This window comes from Mytilus edulis, chromosome 8, assembly GCF_963676685.1.
Source record: "Mytilus edulis chromosome 8, xbMytEdul2.2, whole genome shotgun sequence".
Lineage (NCBI taxonomy): Eukaryota > Metazoa > Mollusca > Bivalvia > Mytilida > Mytilidae > Mytilus > Mytilus edulis.
In genome coordinates this window covers 11972449-11993874 of record NC_092351.1, presented here as the reverse complement: position 1 = coordinate 11993874, position 21426 = coordinate 11972449, and positions in this window count along the sequence as shown.

Here is a 21426-nt window from a genome sequence, read left to right as displayed (position 1 = left end):
CTCTCTCTTGTAATTGTCTTCATCTTCAGTATTGTGTGACTCGAACAAGATTGTTATGTTGATTGTAACTAATACAATCTTTTTCAGATGAATAAAGAAGGTATATGCAAATCAGCGATTTTGAAGAATTTTAGATAATTAAGTTCAGTAATTTGCATACTGTATTACATGTATATGTCTCTGTGTACAGTATGCATACTAATTCAACTTTATTTAAATTGCTCCAATGTATACTGACTTTCATACCTTCTTTTTTTCTTACAAAAACAAAGTTTTACAACAAAGGAGTAGGTTCAGTAAGACCCCTTTTTGGCCCCAAAATATAGCAATTTTACAAAATTGTTAAAATGTATACTTTTAGTTATTTATTTGACAGTAGAATGCTTCTGCTACATAAATATGGGCTGTTTTTTAGAATACGATGTACATTTATTGAGTACTAGCACCATTAAGTCATGCTAAATTACTGAAATCTTCACAATTCTAGCATTTTGGTTAAATTTTAGACGGTTTCCGTGTAAAACGAAAGTGGCCGCATTCGTAATCATCCAAAATAGTTAAATGTAAGTTGTATTTGATGATAATACATAACATATATAAAGGTTGAGGATGAACACGGATGCGGCCACTTTCATTTTTGACAAAAACCATCTTAAAAGTGACATTTTTCAGCATATTTGGTAGATTTTTCATATTTGAGCTTGAATCGGAGCGTTTCTAATGACTAAACTAGTTAAAAACTTTCACATAAATTAATTGAATCAAATTAAATAGACACTTAAGTGTTTAAAAAGTGGTCAACATCTTTCGTAAGATGAACTTGAAATTTGAGGCCAAGATCGGTCCTTACCGGACCTACTCATTTACGGACTGCCAGAGACACCAAACTGCATCTGTCTCTCCTAAATTAACATGGTCTGGCAATTAGCTGTGGTAAAATCATGGTACTAAGTCTATCAGCTTTTAGAAATGAAAAAGATACAAATGATTAAAGAATATTTAATTTTAACACCTGAAATCTTTCTAATCTCAGGAAATTGTTGATAAACAAGAACTATCTTTAAAAAAGATATCCGACGTATTTAAATTTGAGTATATGTTTAAAACTATCATTTCGATAACCTTCAGAAGCACAAAGATACCATTTAAATAACGTTTTCTCTGTTTGTGTTCAATATTCTCGGTCCTCGTATCTTTCTGTTTACATTCACCAAAACCCCGCGGAAATCTCAGATGCGTAGGTGCGTTCTAAAAGTCATGTACGTTAGTACAACAAAGTTTACATTAAAAATTATATAATTGTCCCGAATAAACAGCTGTCACGGATGCAAAGAGCTATTGAAGAAATCATTATTTTGATAAAAATATAAATCTTTGTAAGATCTAGTTGAAATATTTATAGTTTTTCACTTGCTTTCCATCACGATATAATTAACGAGACGTTTTTTCAAACACAACCAAATCACCAACCATGACAGCATTTTGTCCAATCACAGAAAGGATTTTCGAGCATGCGTATTCTGTTGCCATAGTTAAGCGTCCTTAAGTTCAAAGGGCACAAACCGAAACTATACCGACTACGTCGGAAAAAAACAACTGCAATTTTTTCCTGTTGCTATCGTGGTGGACTATTGTACATATATAGGTCATCTATTTTATAGACATATCAGCCTTCATTATTTGGGACCATTATAAAGGTAGTAGTTCCTTACAAATGTATGTTATCTGTGACTGTTATACAGGTGTTATAGTCCCTTATATTATCTGGGACTATTCGGCAGGTATTGGTCCCTAATATCATTTTAGAGTACTATACATGTATTGAGTTGTCTCATTGCCATCTAATGAATAGAATATAATGAAATATACTTTATTCAAAATTAAAGGGGCAACATGAGATTATATCGTTACACATATTAACCAAATTATATCATAGTGGACAATTTTACGGGGGGTGGTGGTGGGGGGGGGGGGGGTCTTATACAGGTATTGGTCCCCTGTTTCATGTGGAACTAGTGTAAAGGTCGAGTGATACCAATGGAGTCAGAACCATGAGCCAGGTAAGTGTTAAAATGTGCCCAACTTACCTTTACTCAATAATTTAAATAAAACATGCTGAGTGCCTATAAAGAAATGTGACATAATGCAAGCCCTGTTTGGTCCCTTTTGTAATATTAGTTTAAAATTGACCTTTCAAAGCACCTGATGTTCAGTGGTTGTCGTTTGTTGGTGTAGTTCATAAGTGTTTCTCGTTTCTCGTTTTTTATAAATACTAGTAGATTAGACCGTTGGTTGTCCTGTTTGGATGGTTTTACACAAGTAATTTCGTGGCCCTTTATAGCGTGTTGAAGGCCGTACATTAATCTATAATGGTTTACTTTTACAAATTATGGCTTGGTCTTACAACATGTTTTTTTTTTTGTTTCAGACACTTGTGATTAGTCCCATAGGGGTCAAGTCAAAACTCATATTTAAATGTGATCTAATTCAACCTTATAAAAAAGAAAAGCTAGGAATGATTGGTCAATTTCCAAATATTATATAACATCCTTGTTTGAATTTCTTATCAGATTTTGTTAGATTTAGTTTTGTTTGTTGGATTTTTGGGGCAATTGCATTGTATGTCTGTGATGTATATTTACACAGTTTAGGCTGCTGGCTTACAAGAATTGTCGCATTAACTTATTATGGCTGTTTGGGTTGCTGAATCAATTGTCTATATTATGTAGAAACGAAAACTAAAGCAATCTATGATCATCTATACCGGAGATAAACCTTAGTGTTTTAATTCAAAATTTGGTATAAATTACAGAAGTTGAACATGTCAATGCTATCTTTTATCAACAAAACAGTTTGATACAGAAAACGTCAGTGTTGTCATTAATTAGTGTAAACATATTTTATTGAAAAAATAGTTAATAATTCTTAATATTATATACAGAATGATTAGAGAAAATGATTTATGAATGATACTTCATGTCAAGTTCTGACTTCTGGTCAGTGACACATTAGACGAAAAGTCCACCAGCAGTGCCATCGATTAAGATGTAAAACTCATCACATATATCAAGATTATAAGTTCATATGCCAGATAAGACGCGCGTGTCGACTTAAACTTATCAGTGTAACTCAAATTGAAACAGTTTCAAGGACGAATCACGAATACGATGTTGTTGATTTAAAAAAAAAATGAAAATTCCGAAAAGTTCTAGTAAATACGGCAAAATCAATCTATACCTGAGGTAAAACACTTTATTGTTTGAATAATTCCACATTTAATCACATAAGCAACACGACGGGTGCCGCATGTGGAGCAGGATCTGCTTACCCTTCCGGAGCACCTGAGATCACCCCTAGTTTTTGGTGGGGTTCGTGTTGTTTATTCTTTAGTTTTCTATGTTGTGTCATGTGTACTATTGTTTTTCTGTTTGTCTTTTTCATTTTTAGCCATGGCGTTGTCAGTTTGTTTTAGATTTATGAGTTTGACTGTCCCTTTGGTATCTTTCGTCCCTCTTTTAAGTGATAGTAAAATTTATCAAAAGATAACATAATATCGATATTTCATGTCAAACCTAAAGTGCTCAGTTCTTAGCTTGTTATACCCTCCATAAGCGGCATCGACTCGGTGCATGGTTGCAATACTCGTCAAAGTTACAAGGCTTTAAATTTTGCACACCAGACGCGAGCTCAGTTTTGGATAAGACTAATCTGTGATTGGTTGCATAATGGTGTTGCTACGATTTTATTAGTGTAAATGTTTATAAATTGGGAACTTTGCTCTGTTCTTTATGTAACGATATGTAATGTTTTGGAATTAAAGGTTGCATGTCGATAAATCTAGCTAGATTAAGGAAATAAAATATTCCCCGAACCAACTAAATATTGTCTTATTTCTACATACTTATTGTAAAGGATTGTTTTCGGATTATGGATTATCGTTATTTCGCAAATTTACTTTTCCTGTAATCGTTTTTGTGATAAATTTTCATATCATGCTACTCGCTTGATATTAAACAAATCCTCGTCAAGATCATTTAAGTTTTACATTGTTCTTATTTATGTATCACTCTACTCGCTTGATATAAAAACAAATATCGTCAAAATCATTTAAGTTTTACATTGTTTTTTATTTATATACTAACATTTATAGACTTACTTTTAAAATAGGTTTACCCGCACAATTCCATTCAAATATACTTTTTCCTTAGTTAGCTCGTTAAACATCCACCTTTGCTAATATCATTGATTTAGATAGCGATTTTGCAATGATGTTATTTTACGTAAGTGGTACAATTGACATCACTGTACATGAAGATCGTGAAGGGAAAAAAAACAACAAACGAAACTATTCAACAGCGTTCAAATGAAGCAGATTTTATAAGGAACAATATAAGGTCACCGTAATCATATTTGTTAGCATGCAACTCCTCCCCTGACATGGGACAGTGGTGTAATAGTACAGCATAAGAATGTGGAAAAATCAGTTTACAATGGATTGGCACATCAGATAAATCTACTACCATTAAGACAAAACACACAAAGTACCGATTTAAAAGAGCTTTCAGTTATCCGGATCTAGTTCAAAGCAAATTACAACTTTAATAAAAATCATGATCACAGATAATATACATATTTAGATTTAAAAAGACTTGTGTAAGCTTTTTTTTGTTAGTGCAGTAAACATAATTCGTCTTCAGCAATAAATATGACCAAATATTTAACATAATTCTCATATTTCATCAAACGTTTAAAAAAAATCAATTTCCCATGATGACATGTCGTGTATAGGTTTTTCTGTAGTCCTGAGTAAGTTGATGTTTGCAATCAATAGAATTTTCCCTTGTAACATATGTCATTATACTGGTGTGTGAAGCAAGGGGTATGGCCGAGGCACCATAACGGTAAGCTTTTAAGACGCCTTTTCAGTCGTTTTAAAGAATTTATTTCAAGTTTTAAGTATACATATACAGTCCGCCAAAAGTTAAGCACCACCGAAATATAACTGGCAATATTTGTTTAACTATTGCAAAAAAAATATTAATGTTTGGTGTTATGAATTACCTTTAACATACACTAAAAAAATTCATTACGACCAAAAAGATTGCACTCCGATAAAGCAGTCAACCAACCTTTTATCAAAGGTCATATGTGCGTTTATAAATACACTGTTTCTCCAGGTGGTCGTGTAAGTGTTCGTACATTGGTCCGTCGACTTTATAGAGGCAAACGAAGAGCACGTCGTGGTGTATGGAGACCTGTACCTTCAGGCAGGCACTCTACCGTCAGGTTTAAATGGTATAATGAACATCTATGCTTGAACATAAGAACCTGACAAAACACTCATTGGTCAGATGGGAGTCAGTTTCCTTTACTGCCAGAAGACGCCATAATACGAATTTCGCAGGGGAAAAAAACGGCCTATGACCAAAAACAATATTTGCACAAGGACTGCATGCATTGCTGGTTGTGTTCCAGTACGGGGTTGCTTCTTATACCGTTATAAGCTGGGTATGCATATTCTGCAGGGTAACATAAAGGGACAGACATACAGAGATTTGGTGCCTTAACATATTGTAGTCCGTCATTTTAGTAATCCCCCACTTGCGTCAACATTGTCAAGACACTTGTACCTGAATGACAACGCTATACCACGCAGGGCAAGAATTTTAACCGAGTCCAAAGAGCAACCAGCCATTTACACTAATTTTTGGCCTTCCTTGACTCCATGCATGAACCCTATCAAACATGTCTGAGATGCCATTGTCGGAAATCTCAATCGCAGAGATTCACCTTTACCAAAGTTTGTCGATTTAAAAGTGGCATTTGTCGTTTAATGCAACAGATTTCCTCAAATAAAGATTTGAAGGCTTGTACCGAGAAAGATAGGTCGTGTTATGAAACTGTACCGGAAATGAGGTTGTTACACATGCTATTGACTCAAATATTGACATTAAATTTGCCAAACATACCAAAGATTATGTGTAGAAAATTTTAATGGTATTGGGTGATTAATTGTTGTAAAAAAATAAAATCACAGTGAAACTTAAACTCCATTTCTTAATTGTGTAATTTACACTATTTCTATGAACGAAAAACCTATATGCATAGAACCTTCATAAGTGACCAAAATTATATTTGTGGTTTGTTTATGGTATACATTAGCAAAATTGCTATATGATTGTTTTCTATTTTTCGAGGAACAATTGATTTTTTAAATTTGAAAAAAAATCGATGCAATAAAAGTAGGTGGTGCTTAACTTTTGGCGGACTGTATATATTGACCGGTTATCAGGGCAATAGAAATTTTGTTGTCCATGAAGGGCATATTACATTTGCGCCGATTTTATAAATTTTCAATCTTGTATATGCGCCGATTTTATAAATCTTCATCTTGTATTTGCGTCGTTTTGGTTGCTTCATTTACTCGATTCAAAAATTTCAAGTTCCATTTGCTCTTTTTTTGCATTTTAGTGCTTTTTTTCTTATCGTAAACAGGTTGCATTGTCCTTCAATATTTTAAAGGCTGTAAATAGACTTGTATTTCACTTGATATTTTATTGCTATACTTAAATAAAATTATGAAAGTGGATGTAAACAAGAGTTCTTTTAAATTTAAAATTGACTTGTTTTGCTCGAAATCCTACTACCACCTTCCCATTGTGGGCACGGGAGTTATATGCATGTTTAAATTGATAATCCATAACATATTTATAACCTGCTATCTATATAAAGCGGAAGAGGTTTATAATGGTAAAAAAAGAAGATAGTTTTCACCTTTAATTTACCTGTAAAGCAATCGGCACAAATGAAAGAAATAATTTCGTATTGCACTGAACATGGCAATTTGACTGTCCAAGTAGGGACAAAGATGTTCTATGGACACATGTTCTTATTATCTTGATCCTAAGATCTTTCTTTATATACTTTTAACATAACAAACTGTAGTCAGTGTACAACACAATATGGAATAATGGAATAAGCTGCTGTTTTTATCGCAATGTTACAGCCACGTGCAAATATGTTCCAGTTCAAAACTTTTGTGCCTTTGGTGTTGAAGCAGAAGACAAAAATGCAGAACTTATGGCGAACAACCAAAACGTTTACCATCTTTGATTTTAAAAATGAAATAGTGTATATTAACTACTCTGGACAAATATTCAAATATATGTGACGTATTTGCTGTATCTAAATTCGGTAATCCAATGGTTGGTGTTTGTTGTGAACGTTAAATATCGCGACAGTACCTTTTTATAAACGTAACGTCGTTCCCGGCAAATTTGACAGTTGCCGATTTAACGTTACGAAATTCCGCCAACATGTGGCGTTCGAATAACATCTTTGTTTTCTAGCTTGTTATGAATCCTACATTTCTTTAGTAACTTGTATTTACATGCTTTATATTGTTAAATCGGTGTCGAGACGTACGAAATCATGCTTGTTTTCTTTATAATTCATATTTATGTACGTACTGACAGTTATTCACATGATAAACCTTGACCGGCAACGGACTATATTCTTACACGCAAGGATAAGGCGTGCTAAGAACTATAAAAAACGGACTTTTCTTATAACGAAACGAATTTGAACTGATCTGGAAAGAATCCTAGAGGTAATAGCACATACACGAAAAACACATTCAAACGTTTTAACATATTATAATTCTTATATGATTTGCATATCTATAAATACTTGAATTGGATTGGTCAATTAGAATTTTTCTCTAAGTTTACAGTTCGATAAACCATGTTTCCGAAACTACTTTTGTAATCTATTCATGCGCGATACACAAGCTTGCAGTGATCCCGTGATTTTCAGCAAATTGAGATTAGAAAACAATTGCATAACAGTTGTGACTATTCTAGTGCATATATAACAAAAAAAAGAAATAAATTTATTGCACTAAAGCTTCGAAAATGTACCAAAATTAAATTTAATAAAATTCCGCGAAATTTCATGAAGGATTTGGCGAATTTACGTCATGGCAAAAAACGACGTCATACGAATGGAAATTTTCAAGGTAAAGATTATTTCGTTACGTGTACGCTTCAAATTCGGATAAAATTTAATTAAAATGAAGTTTTTGAGGTAGGTGCTATTTTATTTAAGATTTACCTGTATTTATTATTATTCATAATAATAATCTCTGATACTTTTAAAAGTTGTTTAGTCATTATTTAAGGAGGTAGACCTAGGTTAAGGGAAATAACTCTTAAAATCATCCGTACGTTTGTGTCAACCATTTTCAAAAATATATTTTAAGCTTCTAGGTTACATAGATTATTTTCAATCTGTTTCATGTAAATGCTTAAAATACATTGATGAACTTGACTTTTACAAACGCTTAACTGATTTAAAGAGTTATCTCTCTGAACCAAGGTCTACCCCCTTAATATCCAGAAACCAAAGATATTGTTTTTAAATTAAAGATTGGGAACAATCTGTACACTGGTGGCAGCGAATTTAGTTTTCTTTTTTAAGAATTTTTTTAGAACTTACGTGAATATTTTTATGAGGCACGCAATTGTCAAGTATATACATTGTTTCTGTCCATATTTTATGATATTTGGTTACACATAAAAAAAAAACTGAACATAAAAAAAAGAAACTTCAACGAAAGCTGAAAGAAATAGATAGTACAGTTGGTGAATATAAATTAGATTATACAGTCATTCCCAAAAAATGGGTACAATTACAAAATTTCAGTGTCGCCGGCAAATAACCACAAAATGCAAGCTTAACATATGTCACAGATAATCTTTTTCGTGTTCTAAGTAATTAATATGTATACTAAAATAAAATTATATTCTTTTGTGATGTATATCGTAAATATATTTGTGTGATTTTCTATTCAATATACGGAAATCACACGAATTCTGAATGTCGCCAAGAAAAACTCCAAATATCGGTGTAAATTAAAATACTTTATTTCATCTAAATCATGATTAGATTTGCTTTTTTTATTTGACACTATATTGATTTTTATCCACAAAAATATTTTAGAATCAAAAGTTATAATATATACACTTTGATTTACCCATTAAACCAATGTCGCCGATAAACGTATTACCTACCGTAACGTATCTTTAGGTACAGTCAAAACATATTTATATGATTGGAAATCATGCCCAAAGTGACTTTAAGCAAAGTTGATCCATCAAATTTTGAAATCCTGCCTTTAACTTTTATTGCAATGAAACGAAAAATAAAAAAAAATCTTCTCTTTCTCTTTTTTTCGATTGTCGCATATAAGAATCCAACCTACGTAACGCGTATTTTGGAACGCACTAACCAAGAACAAATCAAAATGATGATTATTTCATTGAAAGCACCCATAAAGCTTCTCAATAATCAGTTTTGAGAAAGCAACTCAACAATATTGTTACATATTTCCATGTATAATGTAAATAAAACTAACCTCCGTTTAACTGACCTCCGTGACGCAGTTATTTACAGTTAAGTTGTCAGACTTTTTTTATCAGTATCAGCGGCCGCCGACACTGCCGAAAGTCATTTTTGTAGCAGACATCATTTATTATAAAGACAAACAAAATACAGATTTTGAGAAAAAAAATGTTTTTTTAAGAAAGGTAGGTTAACTTGTTTTTTCCCTATTATGTGAGCAACATTATAACGTTTAATAAACGTTATATCAGCCATTTTCTTAGATTTAAAATAGTCTACAACACAACTTGTGTAATTACGACGACAATCATAACTTTAACAGCGGTTTATGGCAAACATTTTCAAGATTATTTAGGACTCATCAATGTAACGGAGGTTATGCAAATAAAAAAAAAATCTAAAGATGCATGTAAACACGATCATACCAATTGAAATTCTTGTATATTGTTATAGATACCAAATCAGTTCATCAATTATCACTAATAAAAATCAAAAGGAGATGTCAATCATAGACGATATCATTGATTTACGTTACGGAGGATAGAAATTTAAGGAAAAAAAGTTTTTTTTCTCTAACAGGACTTTACTCTTTTTAGATAACGATTTACTAAGAAAAATGTTTAATTCTGTTGTCTTGTTTGTCATTTAATTCCAATATTTACATTCATTTATATGTTTACTGTTGGTAAGAACTGGCATTGTCCGTTATGGAGGTTTTAAATGTCGTTACGGAGGATAGAAATTTTCGAATGACTCCAAAACTTCATAGTTGAGTATAATACATACATTATGGTGTGAAGGAAGATGACATTATCTGTATAGAGCTAATAAAATTAAGTTGAACAGTATTCGTTTTGGTAAAACATATTTTTGAGTGAAAGTTCATGAATCGTTACGGAGATTTTGACAAGAACAAGTCCATTTGACTAAAAGAAACATATAACTTGATAGAAAACAGTTTTTTAGTTTGTAATGTCAATAAATTGTTTAGAAAAGCTAGCATTAAAGAGTTAAGTGTTACTTTGTATCAGCATTCAGATACTGGTTTGATATCAACCTCCGTAACAAAAATGGGGTGTGGATTAATACAAGCATAAAAAATACATACAAGTGATTCAAAACATAAATAATAGGGTTTTTCCTGGAAAGCTGTATTATGAAACTAAAATATTATACAGCATAACATTTTATTAGTTTAAATTTATTACTAAATAAGTTGTGAAAACTACTTATTTGAATTATTTTTTAAACACTATATTAATTCAGACCTTAAAATTGGTATTTGCTTTCAATATATACAGAATAATACGTATAAATCAGTTTGCTATGGTGGTAAATGTAACCCATTTCACATGAGCCTGGATTTAAATCTTGTGTTTTTCTCTAATGCAATTTGTAAGAGGACTTTATACAACACTAACCTCCGATACGTTCATACTTACCTTGTCTTACAAAAAATGCTAAAACTAGAAAACAACTAAAATGGTGTAAGTAAAATTTAATAAATGACAGACTAGATATAGACACAGAAGAAAACAACACTCTCTCTCTGCTCAGTTGAAATTTATTTTTTAACAGTGACTACATTCGAATTGTACCCATTTTTTGGGAGTGACTGTATAGTATATATTTAAGTAATTTAAATTCAACAAGGATAAATTATAATCCAAGTTGAAATAAAATAGTTATTGAGTTTAAAAGATATCAACAAGGATAAATTTTAATCCAAGTTGAAAAGTAATTATATAGTTAGTTCAATTCTATATCAACAAGGATACATTCTAATACAAGTTGAAAAGGAAAAATATATTAGTTAGTCAGAATATATATCAACAAGGATAAATTCTAATCCAAGTTGAAAAGGTTATAATTTAAAATTAAACAAGGATAAATTCTAATCCAAGTTGAAAAGTAATAATATAGTTAGTTAGAATATATATCAACAAGGATAAATATACATCCAAGTTGAAAATAGTTAAGGATACAATTCAACAAAGATGAATTTTAATCTAAGTTGAAAGTTTCATTATAATAAAAGTAAGTGACATATTCAACCTGGATAAATTTTAATCCAAGTTGAGTTTTAATTTAGGAGTCTATTTTTAACAAGGATAAATCTGAATCCAAGTTAAGTATTAAGACTATAATCTTTCAAAAGGGTCCAGTTGTTAAAACTATAGTCTATTTCAAAGTTGTAAATTAAAGTCTATTTCAAAAGTTTCTGTTATACAACAAGGATAAATATAAATCTAAGTTGTAGATATAATAATATTTGGATAAGGTCAAAGTTGAAAAATTTATAGTCTATTTTAAATTTGTTATTTATATAGTCTATTTCACAAAGTAAGGATAGATTCATAATTTAAAAAGTGTTTTTAAAGAAGACATAGGAAATTCCTTTTCACTTTCAACAAGGATAAAAAATAATCTAAGTAGAATAAATCTGAAAAAGTACAAGATTTAAAGGATAAAGTTTAATCCAAGTTGATTAGTAAATTGAAACTCTTGAATCCATTTAGCAATTAAAAGTAAAATGTATAATTTAAGAGACAGATCTCGTATACCACAGGGGTCCAATTCACTTAGTAGGGGAATTACCACACTAGCTAGTCCAATCATTCCCACTTGGTCTGTTGCATCTACAAATATTGATACCTGCTCATTTGAGGATGTCACTTGTCATAATTATTTAGCCTCAAACCAGGCTATTAGTTTAAACCAGGGAGAAATAAATACAAGCCCCAGGCTATTTAGTAGTACTGCAAGTAATATTCAAAGGGAAGTAAGCACAAACCCATTTCTTTTCCCAACTCAAAGTAAGAGTAATAGTGCTATAGCGACTATACCAAGAGAAAAATCATGTGAGAGTGATGAAGTAATAAAGATGAGACAAGAATTAGAGGCATTAAGAAATAAAAATCTTAAGAAATCCTATGAGAGTGAAGAAATTGTAAAGATGAGACAAGAGTTAGAGGCATTAAGAAATGAAAACCTTCAGATGAAGAATAATACGCAACATTTCACTCAGATTAAGTCTGACCCTGTTATCAGTAGTCAAAATAGTTATGCAGAGACCCAGCAACGTTCAACAAACTCCTGCAATAATATAAGCTTGCCAGAGACCCAGCAACGTTCCAAAAACTCCTACAATAGTATAACATTGCCAGAGACCCAGCAAGAGACCTAGCAACGTCCAACCTACTAACACCACATTGCCAGACACCCAGCAACGTTCTACACATACATACATGGATACAACATTGTCAGAGACCCATCAACAACCATCATATGCCTATGCTAATACGACACTACCTGAGATCCAGCATCGTCCAAACTATTCGTGTACGAGTACAATCATGCCTGAAATCCAGCAACGTCCAGACTACCAGCAGTATCCAAACTGGTTACCTAGACAAAAGTATGGCAGACCACAGCAACAGCATTATAATTATGACAATTCAAAGATAGATAATGGGAGAAGAAACAGAGTGCCATTTTACAACGGCAGAGATCCTTGGAATGCCTATTGTATGCAATTCGAGCTTATTGCAGAGATCAACAGATGGGATACTGATACTAAAGCCATTGAATTAGTAACAGCACTTAAAGATGAGGCAATGGTTTATGCTTCCTACCTCTCACCAGAGACCAAAAGATCTTTCTTTGGGCTATGTGCAGCTATGTCAAATAGATTTGGTGACCATGGATATCCAGAGACATATAGACAAGAGTTGCACACATTAAGAAAACAGGGCAAAGAAAACATTCATGAATATGCATCCAAAGTAGAAATGCTAGTCATACGGTCATTTCCTACAATTGACACAGCCACTCACAGTACATTGAGTGTAGAGTACATGCTAAGAGGATTACCTGACCAGAGCATTGCCATAGAATTACTGACAAAGAGGATTACCAGTATGACTGAAGCTATTCACCAGGTGACGTTATATGAAACGTATAAGAGAGGGAATAGAGACAGAAACATCCGTCAGCTTAGTATGCAAGAAACTGTTGATGTAGAGACAAGAGAAGATGATATTGAAATAAGGAAAGTTGGTGGGAAAAGATATGTAACGGAGGAGAGGTTTTCACAATTGGAAAGAGGAATGAAATACTCCATCAAAGACTCCATCACCCAGTCTATCAACCAGTCACTAGAGAAAGTCATTCAAACAGAAACGGCAAAGTATTATACACAACAAGATTATGACAGTAGTTCATGGCAAAATAAGCACGTGTATGGAGACCGTACGAACAAGATGAGGAATCTCAGATGTTTTAACTGCAATGAGGATGGCCATTACATAAGAGATTGTCCAAAAGAAAAGAGAAGCCCCTTTCATAAGGAAAACAGAAGTGATTTTATAAGGAATGATGAAAGGAGTCAAAACCAAACTGAAGAGTCTTTAAACTGCTAAGGGTTGAGACTATCGACCAAGTGTCAGCCCCTCAACATGATAAAAAAATAGTTAAAGAGACTAATTTAAAAAATGAAGAGAAACCTTGCCAAATGAAAGAGCATTTGGTTGAACCGAAAACATCAGTGGGTACAGTTTTTATAAAGAGATTATTTGAAGAAGATAGCCTAGATATACAGGACCTAGATTTTAGCCTTGAGATGTTGTTTGAGGAGTCTAAGGAGATACAACAGAACACACCAGAGAACACACCAAAGGAGTTAATGGGTAGTGCAGAAACGATCAGCAGGATAGAAGAGAATATTATCATTGATCGGGTGACAGCAGCTAGCATTGCAGTTCCAGTGGTCATTAACAAGATTGTTGACGAATACAGTTATTGACACTGGATCGGAGTTGACTGTTTTAAAAGGGGAGACAAGGGGGGTTCCAATAACAGCAAAACAGTAAATTGATTTGGCTTAAAACAGATAACAAGGAATTGAAAAGGGACAATAAAAGATAGCAGTAAATGAAATTTTAAAATCAGTCCAACAAGGACCAATACAGTACAGTCAGTACATCTTATTATATGGATTGCTAGGCCTTAACAGAGACATATATATTCACTTATTTGAAGGATATAATGTCGAGAAATTGAATATTTGAAGCTGTTAAAGACACATCTTTATTTGCAGCAACAGTTTCTAAGCTTCACTTTTCATTATGTGAACCAGTTAAGCTATCGAAATATTGATAGTCAGGATTCTCTTTCATGTAAATACAAATAGGAGGAGTAGCACTTTTAAGTGTGAATGCTAAAGAAAAAGATGACGTGTAATTCCCAAAGGCTACATTTCACTCATATGCTCAAACATATGATATACATATATACTATTTTTATGCCCCACCTACGATAGTAGAGGGGAATTATGTTTTCTGGTCTGTGCGTCCGTTCGTCCGTCTGTTCGTTCGTCCGTCTGTCCCGCTTCAGGTTAAAGTTTTTGGTCGAGGTAGTTTTTGATGAAGTTGAAGTCCAATCGACTTGAAACATAGTATACATGTTCCCTATGATATGATCTTTTAAATTTTAATGCCAAATTAGAGAATTTTCCCCAAATGCACGGTCCACTGAACATAGAAAATGATAGTGCGAGTGGGGCATTCGTTTACTGGGGACACATTCTTGTTGTATTTTGTAAATAAGTATAAAAGGAGATGTGGTATGATTGCCAATAAGACAACTCTCCAAAAGAGACAAAAAGACACAGACATTTACAACTATAGCTCATCATAACACCTTCGACTATGAGCAACAAACCAATACTGCATAGTCAGATATAAAAGGCCTTAAAATGACAAACGAAAAACAATCAAACGAGAAATTTAACAGCTTGATTTATCTAAAAAATAATCAACGAAAACAACCACTGAATTGCAGGCTCCTGACTTCGGACAGGCACATACAGAATGTGGCAGGGTTAAACATGTTAGTTGGTGCCTAACCTTGGACAGTGTTGTAACAGTACAACATAACGTTTATTATTTGGTCATTGAATTAAAATTATATACGGTGTATCAAGGCTTTTGTTTTTATAAAAAAAATCCATATGATAAGTTATTGTAAAAGTTATACATTTTTAAAAGTGATTTTTAGTCAAATTTTATACAAATGGTCATTTTCACAAATTATAATTTGTACAAAAAATGTGTACAAAGTCAAAATACAAATTATAATTTATAAGAAAAATGTGTACAAAGTAAAAAAAAACAACTATAAGTCGTACCTATTTTTTGTACAAATTATTATATGTACAAGATTTTACATCTAAAAACATGTTCACAGACAATGGAATTTATTACTAAGAGTAATAATAATGTATATGGGAATGGTCCTGGACCCCACTGATTTTAAATATGTTTATGCGATGTTTGTTACTGGAATTCTTCTGCAAATACGTGACCTCCATATCACCAATGGAAAGACCCCAATAGTGATAATAAAAAGATGTGGTATGAGTGCCAATGAAACAACTCTCCATCCAAATCACAATGTTCAATTTTCTTCAATTTCTACTTAAGATTGGCTGTCAAAATGCTAACATTCCAATTTTTAATAACAGTTAACAGCAAAACAATCTCACAATAACAAATAACAATAAAAGTAGTAGCCCTATAACAGATAACAAGGAATAAGACAATAACAGCTAACAGTAAATATATTTTCAGAATAACAGATAACAAAGAATTAAATTACTCCATAACAGCATAACAGTTAAACCCCTTGCCCCCCTCTTCTAAGTGAGAAGTTGTATGATCAGATTCCTGAAAGTAAACGGCCAAAACTAAGGAGAGCAGCAAGAACTGTGGAAGTTGCTGAGGCCGGAAAGAACTTGACAACATGAGGGATTACAGAGGTGAAAGTTAATCTGAGGAGTGAAACATTCAAATGGCCAGTTTATATAGCGCCCATTAAGAGAACATGTTATTAGGATGTGACCTAATTGATGAAATGAAAGTAGCCAGAGTCGGAGAAAAGGACACCAATTCTGGGCTTATCATTTACAAAGAAGCGGACAGAAGTGAGTTCCTGTCAACCAGAGATTCAATGGAAGAGCCGGTAATGGCAGATGACAGAGAACCCATGGTAGCAAGTATGCAGGACATGTGTGAATATATAGGAATAATTACAAGTGCAAGTTATAAGCGTCATCAGGTCACGGACAAGGTCGATGTCCAAATGTTGCCTGACCCTTTGCAACATATTACAGAAGATAATTTAAGTGTTACAGATGAAAATGTTCCTGTTACAGAAGAAGACGGAAACCTGTTCTGTCATAAGGAAAAAATTAGTCAACTGAAAGATAGTTTCCGAAATACAAATTTAAACCAAACTAAGAAAGAACTTGAGAATGAAAAACATGTAACTCAAGACACACAAAAAGATTGGAGAAAAAGGAAGAAAAGAGCAGTAGAGGATACAGAAGGAGAAAGAACACAAGATACACAGACAGACCAAAAGAGACGAACCAATAATACAGTGAAGCTGTTGGCAAAAGAAGACGTTGAAAATTTTAAAAACATTTCATAATACTGAAAAGACACAAATTCAGAAATTTGTTGAAATTATTTATATGTATATTGTTTTGTATGCCGTTGGTACAATTTTACCATTACACGTGTCATGAATCGTGATAACAGGTTATTCGTGATCGAGTCAAAATTGACTGGGAAAAAAATATATTTCTTAATTTGAATATTCTATTGAGACAGCAGGTGCTTGTTTAAATTTTGTTTGATTGTATATAAATATTTAATCTTTCGTAGTTATTTAAATTTCGAGACGAAATTCTATTTTGACGGAGGGCAGTGTTGTGAACGTTAAATATCGCGACAGTACCTTTTTATAAACGTAACGTCGTTCCCGGCAATTTTGACAGATTAGAAGAATTATTTAAAAAGGTTTAACAATGTCATTAGGTTATACAATTTTTTATAGTTGTTTACTGCTGTTGTTTTCGTAACTAATATTTGATGCATTTTCCTGATTGATTTTGTATATAAGAATTTTGCATTAATCGTGTTCCTATTGTTCAACGATTATGTCATTATCTTACAAAATTAATACTTTTTTTCAGGGAGGAATTCCTAGCAGACGTCTCATCTTGGCGTTAGAACCAGAAGCTGCATCTATCTACTGTAAAAACTTACCTGTCAATAGAACAATTAGTTCTGGGAGCAGATCTACACTGGATGTTTTTGAGGCTTGAACAAAGTATCTTATATTGGATGCTGGAGTTTCAACACTAAATGCAACGTAATGCTAATATTCCTCGCTTACGATAGTTAATGAGCAGGCTTTTTTTTCTGATATGCTGCAGACTTTTCATAGGAAACTTATATTTCAATCCTGGTATCTTTGATGAGTTATTTATCACGAATACGATATTGTAAAATTGTTAAAATTTTGAAAAGTTCTGGTAAATACGGCAAAGACAATCTAAACGTGGGGTAAAACATCTTATTGTTTGAATAATTCAACATTTTATATACAGTCAATTAACCAAAATGAACATAACAATGATATTTCATGTCAACACTAAAGTGCTCAATACTCAGCTGGTTACACCCTTGTGGCACCGTTAAAGTCCACAATTCCTCTAAAGTCCACAACACCGCTTAAGTCCACAAAATAACCTCCGCTAAAGTCCACAAGAAAACGCCGTTAAAGTCCACAATAACAAGTTTCGCTAAAGTACATAAAAATACACCGTTAAATTCCACACATTTTTTTTTTTATCCCTTTAGTACAATACAAAGCTTGGTAGTTATGTCTTTTGTCAGTTTGATAAATTAAAAAAAAAGTACAGTGTCTGTAGAAAATTTTGTTCCATTTATTGGATCTTTGTATTCTGGTGATCCGATCAGTGAACCAAACAAGCCAATTTGGACATCATTTGTAAAAAATTATCTAGTCATAGTAAATACGTTAGTTATTACAAAATTACTGCTTTCTAAAAGCACTATTTTGTTTACTTCTTATTTTTTGTATATAATCACTTTTTGACGTAACTTATATATGTTACAGTGAATTTGTATAATCAGGGATTATGTAGAATCCCTAATTTTTCAGGGATTATGTAGAATCACTAAAATCATTAGTGATTATATATAATCCCTGATAATTACCAGTGATTTTACATAATCACTGAACATTTTCATATTTATTCTACAAACTTCCTGAAATGGTTTTAGGGATTATTAATAATTCAAAGATCCTTTGTTTGATAAAAATTAAAGACAAATTATCATTTGTTTTTTTCTTATTCCTTGAAAGTTTATAAATAAACCCATCATAGATACAAGGACTAAATTTAGTATAAATGCCAGACGCGCGTTTCGTCTACAAAAGACTCATCAGTGACGCTCGAATCCAAAAAAGTTAAAAAGGCCAAATAAAGTACGAAGTTGAAGAGCATGTTAATACATGACATTAATATTACTTATAAAATCTGAGAAACTGTAAAAACTTATATCAAGCATTTCAGTTTAATTCTATCAGTCTTCTCACAAGTAAATAGCTGGCTTGACGGTTTTTGTAGTAAAGTTCCTAAATATTATAAAAACTTATCTTCCAACATTATATGTACTTTCAATAACTTTAATTTCAGTGAACATTTGAACTCAATTTCATACTAATACAGGAGATTAACTGATAAAGTTACAATGTAGAGATCCGACTGTTATACGTATTTTGAATAAGTACGTCTAAGGTCTGGACCATATACGCGTATGGTCAAAATGCGGATATGGTCTGGAATATCCGTATATAGAAAGTGATTAAAATATTGATATACTTACTAGGTAAACTACTATGAAAATGTAAAATAACCTTTTACATTATAAAGTTCAAATGAAGTTATGTTGAGTTTTACAAAATGAGGAAGCAGACAAGAGCAGCCACTTTGATTTGTTTAGACAAACTGGAATCAGAGTCATATGTTTATTTTAATGTTATCAATTGAAAATGTTTGCCTACCAGGTTGTTTGGATCATCGTTCGACCTATTAACTCATTAACCGGAATTAAAGTGGGTGTTGAAATTTTTTTTTCTTTTTTTAAAAGTACTCTGCAAATTCATGGTATTAGAGTCTGATGCTTTTCTCATCTAAATCTGAAACCTACTTTATGCAAATTCAGCCAATTTTATTTAGGAGAGTTTTGATCAAATTTCCATCTTCAAATTGTTTTACAGTGACCTACAACATATATGTTCTAGACCATATGATTCTTTCACTATTTGGACAGTACGCGTACGATCTGCCTAATTTTAAGAAGTTGGTCAAGTGTATTAGATTGAATATTGCTCACTGAATTAAAGTTATCGGAACAAAACATAATGTAGGAAAAAATGTTTTTAGAATATTTATTAATTTTACTAGAAAAACCGTCGATCCAGCTGTTTTCTTGTTAATCTAATTGTAATGCTATTAATTTGTAAAACTCAATACAAGTGTTTTGAGAAATGTTTGTCTAAAGTAAACCCTTATGGTCCAAATACATGTATGGTCCAGCTCGTACTAGCCCATTGGAGAATACTCGAACTCTCCGACCGTACGAGTATACGCATGCGGTGCGGACCGTATGCGTACGGTCCAAGTACTCATATGGTCTGGAAGAGATACAAATGTACATTACAGATCAACATAGATTAATACAAAAATATCAATTGCAATTGAAATAAAAAGTTTTAAAAAATCTAAGTTTTTACTATTAAAGAAGTCACGTTCATTTAATATGTAAATCTCCTGTATTTATCATGTCCATGGGTGTCATTCGGTTTATCGAGAAAAAAAATCTTGAAAGAATACCTAACAGTGGTCAAGTATTACGACTGGATTGTTAAAGCTCTAGTATAGGATCGTGAATTCAATCTTATCGAGAAGACGTATGCAATATATTGTACGGACAAATTATAAAAAAATTAAACTGTCTGTCAGGATGGTTCAACATTATGTTCAGTATCTGAGAAAAAAATCAAGGTTTAAAAGTAAACCGTTCTTACAAATCTACAAAAGGCAGATTGTTCCTCGACATTTCAATGACATTAAATATGTAAACTAACAAGTTTTTTTCATAATTCGAATGACTAAACAATTTTTCTTTGAAAAATGTCATTCCATTTTAATGATTCAAATGTTTCTTATTTTTGTGTAAAATTTTTGAAGATTACAGGTATACAACTATACTATTATAGGGTAAAAAGCGAATATTTCTTGTCAGTTTTGTTCAAAGTTAAAAGCGCAAATGTCCTTTAGTGTTACAGGTGAAAAAAATGCATTGTCTTTCACGATCGCAATAATGCGTTGCTCGATCTTTCACGAATAATTCAAAAACAAAATAAACGGTTTCAAGGGGGAAAAAACTTGTATTTCATTGTAATAGCGGTCACACCAAAGATTTAGTTTCAAATGTATCATTATATATTGGAATGTAGTCATTATAGGTAAAAAAAACTTGTTCTCTTTTTAATATATCCCATAGACTTGTGTTGCGCCTTTTGTGTTTTCTCCTAAAGTACTGCATTTTTATTTATCTAACTGCACAGTATTATTGAGAAAGTTGAATCATTTTGACAAACATAAAAAAAAATCGCATTTGTTCCGCGTTTTAAAAATACAAGAGATTTTTCAAAGATTTTGATGTAAATATTCATTTACTAAGTAATTACATTTACGATCCGATCGCAATGCTTGACCACCTTAAGGTATTCTTCACGATCATTTCTCTAGATGATCGAATGACACCCGTGATGGCAGTACTACGTGAAATTTAAAAGTGCTCTCTGAAATTTAATTTATTGTTAGTAACCATAATGTGGAAAAAAGTTTATTTATTTTCAGTAAACATAATGTGGAAAGAAAGGTTTTTTTGAATATTTAGGAACTTGATTAAAAAAATGCAACTGGAAATGAATGTGCATGAACAATACATGTAAATGTAAAAAAATCTTATGTTTCTTGTCGGCGAAAGTGCCAAAAAGAAAATAAATAATTCATTTCAACCCATATGGTCCAAATACACGTGTATGGCCGAGCTCGTACAAGAGTATACTTATACGGTA